Source organism: Nomascus leucogenys, chromosome 6 (assembly GCF_006542625.1).
Source record: "Nomascus leucogenys isolate Asia chromosome 6, Asia_NLE_v1, whole genome shotgun sequence".
NCBI classification, from domain to species: Eukaryota; Metazoa; Chordata; class Mammalia; order Primates; family Hylobatidae; genus Nomascus; species Nomascus leucogenys.
In genome coordinates, this window is record NC_044386.1 from 97,363,852 (window position 1) to 97,366,523 (window position 2,672).

Here is a 2,672-nt window from a genome sequence, read left to right on the forward strand (position 1 = left end):
CAGGTGGCCTGGGGCGGGTGGGAAGAGCGCTGGCCAGGCTGGGGGCCTGATGTAGGGGACGAGGCCCACCTTCTGCAGAGAGGTGACAAGGCACAATGGCCCAGCATGGGGCAGGTTCAGAATGATGGCCTGGACTCCAGCTCTGCCACATGCTTGCTGGTGTGACTGTGTGACTAAAGTCACCCCCCTTTTCTGGCCTCTGATTCCTCATCTGCACACTGTAGTGCCACCCTCCTAGGGTGTGAGATTACTCGGTTCCCACACATAAGCGCTGAGAAGAGCTCCCGGCACTTGCATGGTGATGGCGGGTGCGGGGTGTCTGATCCTCTGGCAGGCACGAGGCCTGGCACCGGGCATGAGTCTGGGACATCTGTGTCCCAGGACTCATTGACTGGGAATGAACACAGGCCCAGGCAGTCCTGGCGATGACTGTCAGACCCAGTCAGCAATGTGACAAGTGTCCAGATGCAGTCTACAGAGAAATGTGCAGCTCATGGGTTTCACATTATCCCCAGGTCAAGGCTCCAATTTACAATAAAAATGTTAAGGTTGTGATCACTTGCTCCTAACCACTGGTCAGTGGTTTAATAAAAACAAAACCAAATGCTGTCCTGAGGCCTGGCTATGGATTTGAAGCACTAATGGGTCAGCCACACTGGTCTCTGGGGGGTCACAAAATAAGCCAGTTCCTGGGGCCACCTTCTTCCGCTCTCTGGATTCTGCAGGCCCAGATGCTTTGTAATCCAGCAACATGGGCTCATGTGCTTTCCTGTCAACCAAAGGCCCAACAGACTCACCAGCCCAGGAAAAGCTGTGATGAAACAGAAATGCCCCAAAGGACTTCCTGCCTGTCCCCATCAGAGCAGGCCATTTGCTTTTGCTGCTGTCGGCTGCGTCGGCTCCTTTCAACACAAGGCACACACGAGGATGCAACCTTTTATGTTTCAAAACACCCGCTACCTGGACATGCTTAACTCTCGTCCAGAGGCTTAAGGTCAGAAAGGCCAGCTTATTTATATTCCAAATTCCCCAGCGTGTGTTCTGGAACATGGAAACACCAGAGAACAGGGAAGGCCCGAGCACAGGGGTCCCCGCGTGTGGATTTCTCAGGCTCCGCCTCCTGCCTGGCTCTGCAGACTGGGCTACCAGCCCCAGCAGCGGGAGGAGGCTCCGTGTGAACAGGGCACAGGGTCCCCACCACCAGTCCTTTCTCCCCGACAGCTGTCAGCCACAGCCCCACAAACCCCAAACCTACGGTGCCCAACCCTCCTGTGCTGCAGAACGCGAGCCCGAAGTGTAATTCTTCATTTGTTCCTCAGTCAGGAGCTGAGAGAGGCCCTCGGCCAGGCTGGCACCCGGGAAGCCAGACCCCACCTCTGCCTCAGGCCTGGAAGGCTCCGCTAGGAGATGAGAAGGTGCCCCATAGTCAGCTAAATTTGGGAGACGATGCTCAGCGCCTTAAAAGGCTCCTAGAAATCCTGCTGCAGAACCTGGTTCAATCCTGTGTAACTCCCATCTCCTGAATGCAGCTGACCACACAACTCCCTCCCTGTGTTTCTGAAGGCCAATCGCTGTGCTGCAGGACTGGCCTCCTTGCAACCACTAGTCTGGGGAGGTCATTAAAACACTGAGGCTCCAGCCCAGAGGCGGGTTATGGCCCTGCAGTCTTGGTAACAGCGGGGAGCCTGCCACCAGCCTTGGCACTCCCTTAAACCACCTGTTGGTGTGGCGAACCCGCTTTCTAAAGCAAGCTGCAGGGGAGACCGTACCGCGATCCGCTCACAAGGAGGTGCTGCAGGACCATGCAGGGCCCAGCAGCATGGGCGGGACCAGGTCGGCCTGCGGTGCCAGGGAAGGGGCGGGCACTCGCCAGAGCCACGCCCACTCGCCTCAGCTCCTGGCAGTGCCTGGGACCCAGTACAGAACCGAGGGCAGCGGCTTTCCCAACACAGCCCTAGCTGTCGGCATGGGCGAGCTCACTCCCTGTCACTCTCAGCAATCCTGACCCAACACGAGATGAACAGAAACCCTCCAGGCTCATGCCAGGACTCAGAATCAAACTTTCCCCAGCAAATATGATTCCCATATCCTTCCTCATTTGGCAGAAATCAGGGCACTGTTGTTGGTGCTATTAGTAAGCCTGAAACTATTACAAAACCCACTCCCCAACAAAAGACACTGAAAATAGCGACAACCTCCAGGAGGCCTGGCATGGCCTCAGCCAGCACCTCAGCTCCCACTGTCCAAATCGGCTCTCAGGGTCAGATCAGCCAAAAGCTGCGGTCCAGGGGACATACGGACGAGGGTGGCCCAGAACAGGCAATGACCGTGTGGCCAGGGAGGGTTCCTGAATACTTGGCCGCCCAGGCCAGAAACCCAGGGCTCTTCCAAGTCAAGGATCACTTGAGCCCAGGAGTTTGAGACAAGCCTGGGCAACATAGTGAGACCTGGTCTCTACACAAAAATTTTAAAAATAGCTGGGCGTGGTTGTGGCACGTGCCTGTAGTCCTAGCTACTCAACAGGCTGATATTGGAGCATTACTTTGAGCCCAGGAGGTTGAGGCTGCAGTGAGTGGTGATCTCATCCACGGTACCCCAGCCTGGTGACAGAACGATACCCTATCTCCAAAAAATTTTTTTTAAACTGAGTAGACAGGTGTCCTGGTGGCGTG

General features: G+C 56.0%; 1 pseudogene; it reads right to left on the reverse strand.

Annotated features, from left to right (window-relative positions):
• LOC115835571 overlaps window positions 1-2,295 on the reverse strand; it is a 7,347-nt pseudogene extending 5,052 nt beyond the window's left edge.
• Window positions 2,296-2,672: the final 377 nt, after the last annotated feature.